Source organism: Triturus cristatus, chromosome 8 (assembly GCF_964204655.1).
Source record: "Triturus cristatus chromosome 8, aTriCri1.1, whole genome shotgun sequence".
Classification (NCBI taxonomy): domain Eukaryota; kingdom Metazoa; phylum Chordata; class Amphibia; order Caudata; family Salamandridae; genus Triturus; species Triturus cristatus.
This window is the reverse complement of record NC_140591.1, coordinates 1,049,372,261-1,049,389,081: the sequence shown is the minus strand read 5'-3', so window position 1 is coordinate 1,049,389,081 and position 16,821 is coordinate 1,049,372,261.

The following is a 16,821-nucleotide window of genomic DNA, read 5'->3' as shown; positions in this document are numbered from 1 at the left end:
TGCGCCTTGAAAACAGGTTTGCCCCTTTGGCAGCAAGAGAAGAGAACATCACACAAACCCAGCGTGATTCCAGCCCCCTGAGCCAGCTTTCCGAACAGCTTTTGGAACAGAGGGAAGGGTCTAGTGCATTGCTGGCCTATCGGGGGGAGCAATCTTCCAATCAGGACCTTCTAACCTCCTTTTTAGCGGAGATAAGAGAAAAGTTTGCAGTCTCTGAACTTAATCAACAAAAGATTCAGGGGGCCTTTGAGGTGTTATCAAGCAAGATAAATAACGTCATGGAAAGAGTTGGAGCAATGGAGGTAGCCTTTGAGGACCTTTCAAAACAAGTGGATACCAACAAGAGTGAGATTACGAGGTTAAAGATAGTGACAGAAAACTCAGAGATAAACTAGAAACTCTGGAAAATAGCAGCAGAAGAAATAACATCAGGAATTTGAATGTCCCAGAGGAACTTGAGGGAGGGGACATCAGGCGTTTTATCATATACTTCCTTGGAGAGTTCAATGCAGACATAGAGAAGCAGTCTTTGGGAGGTGACATCCAGAGAGTACACCGAGACCCGTTCTCTAAAAGACCAGGGAAGAAAAACCCAAGAAGGATTTTAGTAAACTTTAAGACATATTCAATTAAAGAGAAGATCCTTGCCGGGGGTCTCAAAGCACGGGTGTATAAGAAAGGAGAGTGGTCCTTCTGCATCAGATCAGATATATCACGTGCCACAAAAGACAGGCAGTGGGAGCTAGGGAACTTTATCCAAGGATTGAGGGGGCTGGGTGCTACTGCCAACATCCGGTTCCCGGCCTCCCTAAGTATGATGTGGAACAATAAACTGTACAACTTCAGGGACCCCTCAGAAGTCAGCTCCCTGATCAAACAGATTAAAACACATCCAAGAGATAAGATCTAATTTTTGCTGGGATATAGTGAGAAAGCCCCAAGTGGAGGTATCTTTCAGTATACCTCTAGACTTTTGGGAGGGTTCCCCGGTGTGGGAGGGGTGGGAGGAGGGGTGGGGCGGGAGCCCAAGAAAAAAGAAAATGCAAAAAATGAACACTTTTAACATTTACACTAGGTGGGGGAGCATGTGGGGGAAAAAAACAAAAAATGTCCTCATTTATAAATAAGACTCAAGTACATTTAATACTCTTTCAAACTGTTGTAGCACTTATGGGCTTGTCTGGCCATTACAAATTTCACTTATGCCTCTTATGACAGATATAGATAGGCCTAAGAAGTTGAAAAGGATATCTTGGAATGTAAATGGCCTTAGGGTCCCTTCCAGGAGAAGGGACCTTTTAGAGTACCTGAGAATTTCTGATAGTGAGGTCTTCCTGGTACAGGAGTCACACCTATGTAAAGGGGAGTGAGCAGAGACTCTAAAAAACAGAAATGGGTGGAACATTACATTTGCACTACCCAGACATGCCCGGTGAAAAGTGTCGCCCTTAAAAAATGTTCCAAGCTATACTCAGAGATTGTGTTGTTGACCCGCTTGGTAGGTGGGCAATAGCAAGGGCTAAAATCAATGGTTCTTGGTTGACCTTTGTGGGCTACTATGGCCTCAATTTAGATGACCCAGGACCTTTACGCACTTTACTCCTTCAGTTGGTCAATATTAAGGCCCCTATTATATTGGGTGGAGACTTCAATGTAGTCCTGGGTCCAATACAGGATTCAACTTCGAGGGGAGCAATGGCTGCAACTCACAAGATGAGAGCTGCTCTGAAACAGTTAATGTTAGATATGGGCCTTTCAGATATTTGGAGAGTGATGGGAAGCACGGCAAGGACATCAGGGGGAAACTTCACTTTCCTTCATAAAAAATGCGGCCATCGCTCTCGGATCGATTTCTTTTTGGTGGACTCCTTCATCACTAAGTACACGACAAGGGTCAGTCATGTCCCTGAACATCTGTCTGACCACTCTGCTATCCTTTTGGAGATCGCTCTTGTCAATAGCCCCTCTCTCGCAGGTGGACCCTAAATCGTGCTTTACTTTTGCAACCATCAGTAATTAATAAGCCGAAAATTGCCACCAAGGAGTTTTTTTAGTTAACATAGACTCAACCCCCTCCACATATAGTTTGGGATATGTATAAAGCGTTTTAAGAGGCACCTTAATTGCCCTTCTACCGCACAAAACAAGAAAGTCAGACAAGAAATTAAATCACTCGAATCTGCAGTATTTACTGACCAGCTAGCGCTAGAACAAGCTCCCAACTGTTTAAACACATCACAAAAGTTATGCTTGGCAAAAACTGAACTAGCTGACTATCTGGAAGCAATAGTCAGGAGGAAATGGGAAGGCAGCAGGTTATCCCACCATGAATATGGGGAAGGGTGTGGCAAGTTGCTTACATGGAAAGCCAAAGCAGATCAGTCCAGGAGTCTGATAAAAGACCGCAGGTGTCCAAACTCTGGTAATATCATCTCTGAGGATATTGAGATTAAGAATGCTTTTGCTCAGTTTTTTCAAGGCCTCTATACAGCGGATCAAACAGCAAGTGAATAACTAATGGAGGAGTTTCTCTTAGATATAGAACTCCCCATGCTTCAGAGTCCAGAAAAAGACAACTTAAATAGCCCCATTAGCTTGAAAGAAATACTTCTTATCATCAGCACACTAAAAAAAGGGAAAGCCGCAGGACCAGATTATATTACTAATGAAAAATACACTATTTTAAAGGAAGAACTTGTCCCACTATTGCTCCAATTGTATAACTCTGCCTTCTTATCTGGCCAGGACCTTCCTCTATCCTGGGACGATGCCACTATAACCATTTTTTTGAAGCAAAATAAAAACCCGAGGTCCTTTGAGTCCTATAGGCCTATTTCTCTACTTAATAGCTATCATAAAATATACACACATATTTTAACTAAATGTCTGGATAAGGTGGCAGGGTCACTAATTCATTTCAATCAAAAAGGTTTTATGAAGGGGAGGCAACTCCACAAGTTAACACACGATTTGATATGGCAAGAGAATATGGGATTCTGTTGGCAGTAATGTCCTTTGACGCTACAAAGGCCTTCGATAGGGTTAGCTCGCCCTTCTTATATAAAATGATCCATCGCTTTAACCTGGGGGAGGCCTTCCTAGCAGCATTTAGGGCCCTATACAAAAATACATCGGCCAGGGTCCTGGTCAATGGTAATCTCACTAAGCAAATAAAAATTGGTAGGGGACTAGACAGGGATGCCCTCTCTCCTCCCTACTTTTTACCTTTTACATCGAACTATTGGCATATAAATTAAGGGCATGTCGGAAAATTCATTCTTTCGTTTGCAATGGTTGGGCGAAAAAAATAGGGCTATACGCAGATGACCTTATAATCTTCACAGAGTGACTTACAGCACTCACTCCCTGTAATATGGGAGTAGTTGGAAGGTTTTGGGAGGGTATCTGGATACTCCATCAACCAAGAAAAAACTGAGTTAATGAAATGGAACACCTCCTATAGGAGTGATCTTACGAAACAGGAGATAATATATATGGGAGTACAAACAGTACATAATATAGAAAAGATAGCCCAGTTAAATTTCGATCAAGCAGCTGCGGGTGTTAAATCACAGCTTCGATCATGGGGGCTCTCCCACCCACCTTTTTGGGTAGATCAAATCTCCTAAAAATGTCAATCCTCCCAAAGTTCACTTTTGTGTTTAATGCCATCCCACTAGAATTGAAGAAGATCTGGTTGAAGAAAGTGCAGGGGGAGTTTTCCTGCTTATCTGGGGAAATAAAAGACCTAGAATCTCCTTGAAGAAGCTTAGAAGAAAGAAAGAATATGGAGGGATTACAATCCCAGATCTCTACCAATACTACTGTGCTTTCCATCTGAAAACTATTAGTCAGTTGATGATGGAAAGCTCCTGGTTGTCCCCGCTCTTTAGGACCCATACGGTGAGCTCTCAGTATCAAGTAGATCTCTTCCTTTTGAAGTTTGGTCACCCCAAATTTTTCAAGAAGGTGAGGCCAAAGATCCTTTTAGCGGCCAAGAAGTTATGGCATCAGGTGAGATTGGCTTTACAAATACCATACTATTGCGATTTAGCACCGATCTGGGAATCTCCAGGTACTCTGGACTGTTTATTGGACGCACTCGCAGGCCCACTACGGGGATGTGGTATTTGTAAGTGGGGACAGCTCATCAAGGATAACAAACTAATCTCATGGTAACAATTCTCAGGGATTTCTGAAAACTCGTTTCTAAATTCAAGTACTATCAACTTTTAAGTTAGGTTAAAACGTTGGGGATGAAGGGTAAAGGGAACATGGATTTGGCATCCAAGATTTGTCTACGTCCCATTCCCAGAGATCTGGAGGAGGGAACTGCCAGGTGAAGACCTCGAATCTTTAGGGCAAGTATCTATGTCTCATGTGTGGTTATATGTGGAAGCTGCTCCTTTAAGGAAGAACCATCTTTTTACTGTCCTCAAGGCATACTGGACGTCACAGAAACTATCCAAGTTTGGGAATCGCGTGATGAAGAAGTGACCTAAATGTGGAGGAAACAACGCAAACGAGGCCCACATGTTTTGGCAATGTCCCTCAATCTAGCTATTCTGGCAGAGAGTGGGTAAGATTATTTCAGGTATCAAGGGCCACAATATTAAGTTGAGTTTGGCTCTTGTGATGTTTGCAATGTTCCCAGATGGGGTAGATGTTCGGGGCCCCCTCAGGACTCATAAAGCCCACATCTTTGTTTTGATTCTCCTTGCACGAAGGGAGTTGTGTGTTAAGTGTATCCTCCCTTGTTCCACAAATGAGGATGAATGTATTCGCTCTGTACAAAAAATGTCATACCTTGATCGGGTGGATAAACCTGTCAAGAGAACGAAATTTTGGAAGGATTGGTTTAAGCTTTATATCTCCAGCCTATCTCACTGAGCACGGAACTTGCTTCTTTCACTATTCTTTTTTCCTAACTCCGCTTATTTCAACGTCTCTGTTCTTGCATGCCCATGTTTTGAGTTTTTTTTTTAGATCATATGGTCCAATGATTAAGTGTATGCTTCACAGGTTGCCTTAGTGGTCTGGATCACCTACTTTTAGCACCTGTTTTTTAGAGGAATCAGTGCCATCACCCATCCAGGAGGTATTAACAATTTTTGGCCCCGGGATATTTTTATCCTTCCTCCCTTGTGAAGAGATCGGGTGCCTCTTTTGGTTTCCTCCTAGTTCTGGTTTGGTCTTGGCTTTCTGAACCCAGAACATAATTTGATAAATGAGGACTAAAAAAAAAAAGAGAGGATCTAACATGTCTTCCCCTAAGGGGCCTTATTTTTATTACTTTTTTCACCTCCAGTCTCCTTACTCTTGTTAAATTCAGTTCAAAATAATATCTCCTTGAATACCTTTATTTTATGTAAGGAAATATTTTGATCTATATATATATGCTTAAGGTGGAAGTGTAAACCATATTGTCTTCGCAATGTACCCCCTAAGTCACTCCTCTCTCCCCCACAACCCTTGGAATTTCTCACTGAATGCAAGCAAATGTTGATATTAAGGGTGGGCGGAAATTGCGTAATCGTGTTACGCAAATCTTCACGAAAACGCTAAAAATTATCGGGAAAGCGTGGAAATATCGCGAAGACTCTGAAGTTTTTGTCCCACCCGTTCGCGATGTTTTTTGCGTGATAGCGTTGGAAATGTGTCGCCAGCTTGCCCATGCGGTCGCTAATGGGCGCAGCCATCTTGTTTTCACTTGTCCTGCCCACTCACGATGCTATTTCCTGTTCCGGGTCGCGCAATGCATGCTCGCGCTTGTGCGCGTTAGGTATTTCCTGTTTGGGAACACGTATTGCAAGTTCGCAATGCTTTATGCGTGCTCGGGGGGAAAATATATCACAAACTTGCCCATGCGGTCGCAATGGGCGTGGCCATCTTGTTTTTCACTCTATGCTATGGTTCTGGGGCCTGCTTTTCAATCCTCCCTCTATCTTTTCAATCCTTTGCTTCTGAAAAATTTTTATTGATTTTTTTATTATCTCTCTCTCTATTTTCCTGACTCTCTATTTTTCTGTTTTGTCTACTTTTTTTGTGTTTTTTAACTACTTTTTCACTCGTTTCTATTGCCTGCTTTTTTCATTTCTTTTACTTACTACCCCCGCCTACCCCAGAACCATGGCAAAGGGCCACAGGGGGCATCTCAGCCTGAGCCACAAGGAGTGCAGGCATGGGCCTTGTTTCGGGAGGTGGAGTTGGCTGCACTGTTTTTTTTTGTGCAGCGCCACCTCCCCTTAAACCCTGGCAGCATGCGGCAGGCCTGGGTCCGGGTCCGGGCTCCGGGAGCGTCGGCAGCGGTGGGGGAAGGTGCGCCGGGCAGTGTTTCGCTGCTCGGGTGTCTGACGCAGCAAGAACCAGCTGACACACCGGTGGTCCGATATCCTGGACCAGGAGCAGGACCTGCTGGACCTGCTAGGAGTGGAGGTCCCGGGTCTTTGTGAGTAGCTATTTAATTATTACTACTTTGTGTCTGTTCTTCTGCTCTGTATTATATATTGCGAATATATTTTTTTTCCGACCAGCTAGAATGTTGCTGCTTACATACATTACAGGTAATTTACGTTTAAAAGTCTTCTGTGATTGGTATGACACTGGTGCTCTGCGCTACTAATCTTGTTATTTGCAACTTTGCGTTTGCGCTCGTTTTGCGTGATTATGTAAGAGTTTATGTTAGAAAACTTAAGTTAGGTAATGCTAGAGTGACTCTAGTCCTTCCTTTGCCCTGTCACCAAGAGATAGGGGTGGATTGATACTTAGGTTTAGTTACTTATTATAAGTTTGTAATTTTTTAGTGGTCTGCGACGCGTGACGCCCCCTCTGTTACGTCACGTGCTGCTGAGTGCTGGTACTGCTTACCCCAGTCCTTAGCAGAACCTTTGTAGTTTGTTCAGTGAGTGCTAATAGGCTTAGCACTAGCAGAACATCTGCATCAACGAACCAACAATTTTGTGTATGCAAAAATACAGGCATATGTTCTCCATTTATGCATTTTTGAGGACTAAAAGAAGTGGAAATGCTTACTTAATGTACAATTGGCATGCCTGGAATAGGTGGGCTCGGTCAGGTGGTACGTACTACTTAGGCTTAGTTAGTATTCTGGAATCAGAAAGGAACACTGGATTAGTGTAGATAAATAATAACTAGTCGGTCCGTGAAACCCCAGATACTACTTGTCGACCAGATTAGATAGGTCAATTTTATTGCAATTGTTGTTTACACAAATATTTTTTTGACAGTCTTATAAAAATATTTTATTTGTTTCACACCAATCATCAATGTTTGTCTCTTCCTTTCTTATATCTTTCATGATCAGCACCCAGGGTCAAGAAGACGGGGCAGAGTCAGCCGGACCAGTTCCAGTCGGACAGGAGGACAAGAACGAGGGGTCTTCTGCTGGCCCCAGTAAGTCTTCCTGTTTTTAATATTAATTCTTATTCACTAACTTTTACTGCACCGTATTGTTTTTCCCGAACTATTGTTTCCGTTTCCTAATGCTATTTTTTACCAACAATTACCCTTCGATCTAGACTATCTGTTTCTAGATTCTTGTTATCCCTGCCTCAAACTGCCTCTGCTATGACTATCTGTACTACTACTATTAGTCTGTCTGTAGCTAAGCATGTCCAGTTGGCCACTCTTTATTTAAAAGGTTTTAAATAAAACTCAGATTCACCAGTAGCTCTAGCCATTGATGAGTCCAGTCATTTGGGTTGTCCTCTTGTACTCCTTCTATTCTTCTTAATCTTTGAGGCTTTCTTAATCTTGATGTTTTTCGACAATTCCCACCAACAAAATACCCAACCAGATTTCACTATTTTGATAGGATAGGACATACTACTACTGTTGTAGGGATTTTCCACATACAGAACATTGCAGTTGAACAAGAAAATAGGATGTTGGTGATGGGAGGTTGGACCTTCCTCACACTCACACCTCAGTCAGAACAGAACCCACCACAATCCCCTGCCCTACTAGTTATAATAGTGTTTTATTACTATTAGTTCTCCGAACCCCCCCCAAGATACCCAATGAGTAGAGAACCCAGAACATAACACTCCCGACCTCTCAGTCGTGGAAGCAATGCACAAGCACAGTTTGCACACCCTTCCTTTCTCTCGCTCACTCGTGTAAGTCCATCCACACCAAATACCACTGAGTCTATGTAAGTTCAAAAATAATTTTATTTGCAACTGACAAGCTATGTACGTTGTTCTATAATCAACATCAAAAAGCATAAGATTAAAACTATAAACATTGTTGCACTTAGTTACACTTACAACAACTACAAGTCCATAGAACGAAGAAAAAAAAAGCGAAATCAGGATTAATAAATAAGTAAACAGTGGTGGAAGCACTACCATCCCCTTTGTAGGAATAGGAATATAGTTTATATAAAATTATAAATGAAGATCTGAGCGAATTCTGTGGACCCCTCACCTTAGAAGAAGCTAGTACTGGTTACATCATAAGCTCTGCAAAGCTCTGGTTCGTAGAATGGAATCTTCCGTCTGTTAGGGGGAAAATGGTGCGCGTTAGTATATTGCAAGCATTTCTCAGTCGTGGCAAAAAGTGTAGCACTTTGGATAAGCAATATGGACTAACACCAGAACTCCATAACAAAGTGGCTTGTTTTGATTGACCTTCTACGCAGCGCTTAGACAGTAGCAGTATGAGCTCATGGGGGCTCAAAGGCGTCACTCTTTATACAACAAGCTGCGAGGTAATGACGCGTGTGCTAAAATAAAAGACACAAAGGTAAAATGGTAGCATGGTTCGGGCTAACTAAGCAAAGACTAGAATGACTCTATGGACCATATAACTACTAGTGTCTACTCTACTACTACCTGATTTGTACTAGTGATGTATGTTGTATATGTATGTATTACTATTAACTCATTTTTCAATCTTGCTAGTGAAAAATAGGGGGAGGTGGATATGACACCTAAAAAATGTGCAATGTTTTTTCAAGGCGCACTACCAACCACCAGTGCCGGGGCCAGCGGCGACGCAGCTGTTTACGGAGGAGAGGAGGAGGCGGCAGTTGCAGGAGGAGCTGCAGGGGGTGAGCCAGCAGCAGTGGCGGGCGGTGGTAATTTAGATACCTAATCCTTACTTATTGACATTACACTCACTGCAAGGGTGTACTGTATAATACTGTACAGTTGACTTACTAAGTAAGAGGTGAGGCAGGAGTGTTGTTGAGTAACCAATGGCCTCTTCTATCTGATGATTTCAACTGTGAAAGTTTTATGGAGAAGACTAAAAGTCAGATCAGATGACGTTGATGGATGGGTTGAACGAAAAGGGAAAGAAGAGTGGAAGGAAGAAGGACGGGCGAGATTTAAGATTTATGACTGGCAGAGAAGGATTCGTGGGATGCATGCAGCATGCATACTGGTGGCTGATAGGAATCAGATGCATGGTTGGTTGAATGCCTGGAACTCCCACAAATGTTAAAGTCCAAGAAAGTGGGAGGCTAGATAGTACATACCACAAATGTTATGTGCTTGCTAGTGCTACCGTGACACTATGTGCAGAAATATTTGTCTTACTGCTTTGCTAAGAGTATATTTTATAATAATCTTGTTTTTTCTTCTTCATATATAGCTACTCCTTCCAAGAGGAAACCTGACCGGAAGGAGTTGGCAGCCAAGGTCCGGCGCCGGAAACTGGAGGCCATACAGACCGAATATCGTCGGCTGGTAGTCCTGGAAGAGGAGGAGGAGGAGGCGGAAGCAGCTGCAGCCTCCTCCAATGCCCCGGGCGACAGCCACTGCCCTCAAGTGGTATGGTACCACCATCTGGCAGCCACCCACCGCTGCCCCTCCATCAGTGCTGCCCCCCCCCGTGGATGCAACTGCCACGCATTGAAGCACCGTGTTGCCCGCCTGGAGGTGCAAGTTCGTGTCCTCCTGAAAAAAGCCCGCCGAACTTAGACCCTGTACTTATTGCCCCTTTTTAAATTATTCTTGGGGTGGGTGGGATCCGGGTGTTGGGTTTTCTCTTTTGGACAATTGGACATTTTCTTCACGGACATTGGTTGGGGTTAGGGAGAGGGGTGGGTCAGGTGTGGGATTTTTTTTACATAGTTTCTTTTTGTTAGGGTATTAAATAATATATTTCTACTTAAGTTTACATACGATGTTGTTAATGTTTTCTGGGTGGGGTTACTGTTTCACATCACACTGTATCCTTCTTTCCTTGCTGGTGCAGGGCCGCCCACAGCCAGTCTTTGATTTTAATAATTGGATGACTTTGTAAGACAGAAACAGATAGATGCGGGACCCCTCACTGAGTGACTTGTCCTACTACTAGTACTGTCAGTCTTTTCTACTCTAGGCACTCTGCAACTGGACTCAAAGGGGTGTGTGAAATTGAATTAATGAAAACATGTCCATTATTAATTATGCCTCCCCCAAACTTCTCTTACCTTTGCTTGATGTTTAACTTAGGCACAGCGATGGCTGCATGGTGATGATGGTTTTCTTTCCTAACATGCCATGGTTTTGGTGGTGGTAGTAGTAGTAGTAGACACTGGCAGCAGCATTTGCCAAAAAAGAAAATGAGACAGTCAGTAGCCTGAGAGAGACTCTTCGAGGAGTAGTAGAATGAAGTACAGTACAGAACAGAACTTACTGCCAAACAATAATATACCCAAATACAACAAAACATAATGGTGGTGGAGATAGCCTGGTAGTGCACAGAGTTATAAACTCTAGTTGTGTCGAGTCACTTGACTAGGCCTACAGCACACTGACACAAGCATAACGGTTAGTGCTGTGTAGGAGGATGACAACAAATGAAATCCATTAATCCAATCAATGCCGTGAATTAATGCTGATGTATAAGCCGGTTCCTTTGGTAAAAAAATTACCTCACAAATATACTGCTCATGGGTGGGCAAGCAGAAGAATATCCCCGCCCTGCCTTGAAATTGAAGTACTGTTGCTTTTGCCACATCCGCCCCAGCAAGCGTGTGATAAATTATTGATGTACATTTAATGTAGTCATACCTCAATAAGTCACACAGCCCGGGGGAAGAGGGATAGGGTTTGTTGAATGGTTGGGAAGGGGGTTTTGGGGAGAGGTTTGAGAAAGAAAAACAGTATGCATCAAACGACAGAATCTTTGTAGACTAGCATATCCATATCAATATGTTAAGGGAGAAAAAGGAAATAATGCATGCATGATGATTGATGATAAGGAGAGACCCGGATTACATACAGTTTGTGTTCAGTGTTACCGGGCTTACTTTTACAGACAGCAAAGAACATTTTAAAATATCTGTAGGGATGAATTATAGACAGAGAGCAAACCTAATGATAATAATAGTAATAACAACAAGAATACACTGTTGTAATGATTGTAGACAAAAAAATGAATCAAATTATTTAAAAGATGAAAGTTGATACTGTTACTGTGTTAAGCTGGTCAAATGGTGAGTTGAATCTCGGCATTCCTCTTGGTCCTCCCTTCCATGGATACTCCGTCCATCAATCTTGGGTGACGCCACCGCCTGCCTGGCAGATGCAGATTCATTGGTAAGGTAAGTGTGCATTGTTTTTTTTACCCAAGTATAGCACAGGGTAAGGCCCAGCATGTAATTGTAGATGCAAAAACAAAAGCAATATTGAGATTGAAACCAAGTTGAAAAAAATGGACAAGTTAATGTTGTAGTGCAGCAAGAACACTTTCCGAGGCGGCATGGATGCATCATCTCTACTCTAGTCTGTTTCCAGCATTAACCTACAACACCAACAGGACAGTGCAGGCCCACGGTGATGGCACCCTTTGCACATCCTCCATTTAGCATACATTTTTTGGACAAAGCACATATCCAGCAACATATCAATTTACAATTTACCGCAGTCATACCACCGCTACACTTGACTCCACCGCTACACAGACATTTAGGTCTGCTGTGGTTGTTGTTTACTTTTTTACCTTATATTCCACTCATGAAACGGCTTGACTTATTCCATCAATCATCTCCGATCTGTGTACTGAGTGACTGTGAAGATACTATGTCACTGTGGTCATCATGATGGTGTTGTTCAACTCAGTCTGGGTGTACCGAGTGAGTCCCCTATCTATATTCAAAATGCAATTTATCGGCCTGCAGTAGAAGTTCAAATTTGGTATTAAAAAAACAAGAAGGGAAAAGGGACTTGAGTTACTTTTAGTGTGTAGATTATTACATAAAGTACACAATGAAGTAACTTCATGCACAACAAACAACAACAAAACCACTTAGTCAGCGCCCAATGCATGGCATCATTCAGTACCTGTTCCTTCTCATCTTCAGTTAATGGGCAGTCTCTCTCGGATCACAAAGGAGGATAGCTATAGAAGTCATCAATCATGTTCCACTTATTTTAGAGGGACTTGGAAATATTTTTTCTTTTTTCTTCTATTTTGCATCATCCAATCATCATCTGACTTCTTGAGGGCAATGGATTTAGGGAGATTCAGGAGGAGGGAGGAGCAGGATTTTGAGGAGTGTATTGTGATGATTGATTTTATATTGATTGATATGCAGCCAGCCGAAATTTGTATATGGCAATAAAACAATTAGAAGATGGTGGTGATGGATTTATTGTGATTCAAAGTTTCTAACCAGAAAGACAGATACACCAATAAAAAAAATAAGTGAGGAAGACAGTAATAACTGGAAGTGCAAGCCTAATTGTCAAGGAAGTATAGCTCGTCCTCAAACTCTGGGGGATCAACCAGAAGTAGGTAATCATCATCTAACACACCAGTTCCGTCACCTGAGCTGCTGTCCTCATCTTCCTCCCTTGACTCATGTATTGTGTAATTCGGTGGTATAAAGTGCTGATTCATTTTGATCATTGTTACCCTCTCCACGTTTTTGGGTGATAGACTGGTCCTTCTCACTGTTACAATGGAACCAGCAGCACTGAAAACACATTCCGAAGAAACACTTGCGACAGGGCAAGCCAGATAGTTTATCGCCAGCCTGCTGAGCACTGGCCATTAGGCCCTTTTCCCATACCAATGCCTCAATGGGTTTTGGTCAATGTACATCTCTGTTGGGTCGTCCAGATAGGCCTGGACCATGCGCTCAATGTTCAGGGGTGCAAAACCTTTTTCGGGCTCTTTTCTTGTTGCATCAGCACTGGACTTACCAATGTCTTGCTGTAAATTCCAATCCTGTAACGATTTCACTGGGCCTGAAGATTCAGCTCTTGGTGTTGTAGATAGTGTTGGTGAATGTTCTGAGCCAAACGCACTGCGCTCAGGCTCCCAAGTTGAACTTGACGCCGGATGCCCTGCTGCAGTACTTGTTGTGGGTTTATCTAGCGGGCTTTTAATTATCAGACGTTCATTTTCCAACTTACTCGCTGACTCAGCTATCCACGTTTTGTACCGGGCAACATCCATTTCTGAAAAAGGAATTAATATCTTCAGTGCCCATTTTGTCAGTGGATCCAGAATTGTGGCACAAATGTAATGTTTTTGTGACAAAATCTTATTTTGCACCCTTGTATTGTCAGCTAAGCGACGAGCTAAGCTCTCCACCAACTCATATGCTTCTTTTTTTTCCTTTACATCTTTGTACGCTTCTGACACCTCCTTCAGCTGGTGCTCTAGCATTTGCAACAATGGGATAGCTTGGCCCATAGTACAGTCCTCCTTGCTGACTTCACGTGTGAAGACCTCAAAAGGAAGAAGCATCTCAGTCAGGCATTTAACTAGGCACCATTGGTCCATCTGAAGGCTCATGCCTTTCACAGTAGCATCCCCTCTTCGCATGACATATTCACTGATTGGCCTGTACTGCTCAGATGGTCAAGCATGTAATAAGTTGAGTTCCAACATGTTGCCACCTCCTGGACGAGTGCTTTGACTGGCATTCTATAGTCACGTTGAATGATCCTCAGCTGCTTCCAAGCTTTAAAAAAATGGCTGAAATGAGTGCATATTTTTCTGCAGATGGTCAATAAGTTGCTGACTATGGCTTCTTTTTTCAGAAAGTCTTGAACAATAATGTTAATGCAGTGCGCCAAACACGGAACCCTGAAATAGGAACCATGCTCCATGGCCTTAAGTACATTACTGCCATTATCCGTGGAAACAAAACCAATCTTAAGCCCTCTTGGACGCAGCCATTCAAAAACCTTGCTCTGAAACTCTTCCAATATATTTACAGCAGTATGAGTTTTCTCCATGGCGAACATGGATACAGTTGCATGTTTCTGAGTAGCTTTAAAAATCTCAGCTGCGTCAACAGCACCTTCAGATAGCTTATCTCTAACCCCCACAAATGAGACCCAGTGTGCAGTGATGCACATGTAATCAGTGGCTTGCCAACTGGTCCACATGTCTGTTGTTAGGTGGATATTGTGAACAGCACTCTGCTGCAAAACTTGTCCAACCAATTCCAGCACATCATGATGTAGTGCTGGAACAGCAACTTTTGCAAAATAGGACTGGCTGGGAACCTTCCATTTAGGGCAGATGGTTGACACAAATTCAAGGAAAACCACCTCTTCCACAAATGAAAAAGGGAGAAGGTCCAGGGCTAACATTTTAGCCAGCTTCGCATTGTACAACCGTGCCATTGGGTGGTTGCGTTGGTACTGCCCCTCCAACCTAAGCATGCTGTCAATGGTAGTCTGGATTATTTTCCTTTGTGGTGCAGTTTTCTTCAACACAGTTAGGCTCAACGACGCACTTTGTTTCATAATAATTGCAGTACTACTTGGTCGCCTTGGTGTCTCAGCCTGACTCAGACTCTTACTGCGGTGCCCCTGAGATGTTGCTGAGGAGGATGTGGGCGGGACTACTACACTACTGGGGGCAGGGCTAGAATTGTCTCCCTCTTGTTCACCTTCCCCCGCGATAATATCATCCCCTGATTCTTCATGCCCAACAACAATGGGTTGAGTTTTACTTTGTTCTAAGCGAAGTAGGTGAACCTCCCACATGATAGTGTGGTGTATTTTGAGATGACTTGTTTGGCCTCCGGTACCATAGTTTGTACCAAGCTTACCCCGCCGAACAGCATGTCGACAAATTGAGCATTTAGCAATGTTCTCCTCCTTACTGCTAACCGAAAAGAAGTCCCAAACTGGGGAGGAAAACTTTCTGGTGCTGCTGGATGTGCCACTTTCAATACCAGATGAACTGGAGGGTGTGCTTGGAATGTGACTCTGAGCAACTACACTGCAACCTCTACCACTACCTACTGAGGTGGTTGTTGAGCTGGATGTAGGTCCCTGCCTTTCCTTTGCAAATGAAAATATGGAAGCTGCAGGTCGTGGTGGTGTTACCTGTGTTGGTGGTATCCGTGCTACATCCCTTGCAGCCATTTTGGATAGGGTAATAATGTTGGTCTCCATATCCTTTGGGCCGGGAGTGATGTCCATGATGATTGGCTTGTCATCATCATCATCTCCCTCTTGTACATCTACCTCCATAACTCTAAGGCTTTCTGGAACCTTCCTTTTCACTGGCCTTGTCTTGTGGCGTGCATCACTCTCAGACTGAGCTGGTGGCTTCCATGTGGCATCAAGATCATCAGAAGCGGGTCTTGAAGAAGATGATGGAATAACCCTCCTTTTCCTTGCTGGGGGTCTGGAAGACAATGGATCTTCTGAAACAGTGGCTTGCCCCTCTTTGTCTTCAGGAAGCTCGATTTCCTGAAATGACCCTACTTCAGGAGGAACAACTACTATTGTGGGCTGTTGCTGTGGCTGTTCTTGCGGCTGCTGCTGTTCTTGCGGCTGCTGCTGTTCTTGCGGCTGCTGTGGTTCTTGCGGCTGCTGCTGTTCTTGCGGCTGCTGCTGTTCTTGCGGCTGCGCCTGCTGCTGCAGACTTATCTGCTGAGTTTCGGCATGCGTTTATTGTGTACTACTTTGCGATACTGACATTTCAACATCGCTGCTCATTAGTAGACTGGCTACCTCTGCGACACTCATGGGCTTGGGCCTAGGTTGGTGGGGTTGGCCCGCTGGTGCGGATGTGCTGCTCCCAGCTTGGTTCCTGCCGGACAACGATGCTGCAGGCGTGTGTTTTTTGGTCCCAAAAAACACATTTGCCGGCACACCAGTCGTGGTTAGTGCCTCTTGCTTTTTCTGTTCCTTCTTCTCACCGGCAACTTTCTTGGTACTGGAGGACCTTGTACCTTTCTTTGGGCCCATTTTCTCCTGAGGTCAGACAGGACGCAGGTGCACAGTTGCAGAGATGTCTGTGGTCACAGTTGGACGTGATGTGGTGCGCAACAGGACTTCTGTCTGGCAGTACAATGGATGATGTTGATAGTTACCTCCTCCTATGTCTTTTTGTGCACCTAAAAGCAAATAAGCCAGAAGAAGAACATCAGTGAAATGTTGCATTTGTTGTTGTGGTTCAATTGCTACTAGTACAGACAAAAAAATAGAAGATATAGTGTAGCCATTTGTGAGACTTTGGCAACAAGGGCTATGGTATACTACTTACTTTGTACAGTATACACGCACTACACTCTCAGGAAGGATAGGAAAGAATAAGAACAACCACACAAATACAAATGTAATAGAAGGGAGCTGCTGCTGGCAAAGGGGATGGATGGAAGCAGTAAGCCAATAGGAAAACCATGGAGGACCATATTAACTCCCACCAGAAAAGACCACAAGCCACATGGACACTCACAAGCAACAAGCAGGAGGCCTGGGAAACTATGAACTGCTAAAAGGCCTATAAAAGAAGCCAGGCAAAAGATGCATGCTAAACCACACTGCTGTGCCTTTTTAATGCAATAAAATGCAAAAACGAAAATCCACAGGACAAAACAAGGTCTGCAGG